Source organism: Dermacentor andersoni, chromosome 9 (assembly GCF_023375885.2).
Source record: "Dermacentor andersoni chromosome 9, qqDerAnde1_hic_scaffold, whole genome shotgun sequence".
NCBI classification, from domain to species: Eukaryota; Metazoa; Arthropoda; class Arachnida; order Ixodida; family Ixodidae; genus Dermacentor; species Dermacentor andersoni.
The window spans coordinates 29,284,395-29,285,000 of record NC_092822.1 but is presented as its reverse complement, the minus strand read 5'-3'; positions in this window follow the sequence as shown (position 1 = coordinate 29,285,000).

The window sequence follows — 606 nt, the reverse complement described above, 5'->3', positions numbered from 1 at the left end:
TTACATTACATTACATAGCATCTCACGGTGAATAAATAATGAAGATATAGAAGCAACACGGCCGCCATTTGCTGAGAACATAACTTGATAAAACATATTGAAAAATACACGGCAAACACTGAGAATATACTGAAAAAAGTAAAACTACAACGGTAGTTACAACAGTAGCGAATAGTATATTTTTAAGCAGTCGACACAATACAATTCTAACAGTCGGTATGCAATAAGCGCTTCAGCTTGCGAACCAAGGTGCTGTTTGTATTGTCTGTATGTAGTATTTGCTAGCACTACATAACATTCTTATGCAGTGTCCCTTTGACTACGGAAACTTGTAACTTCATCTATGCTCTGATAATCATAGGCGATTTCGGGCGACCAAGCTTTTATGTGTTCTGTGCTGTATCCTTCACTAAAACCATGAACACAGTAAAATTTCAGTAGCCCGAAAGCCCCTATAGCTTCATTATTGATGACCTACGCCACGCAGGCGCTTAGATTACGTTTGTCAATATATGGGGTGTTAAATGTAGCATTTTGCAGTGATTATTTTTCGGTAAAGTATGGTCGGCCGAGAAACCAAATTTGAGCGGGCTCTCCGCTGTCGGC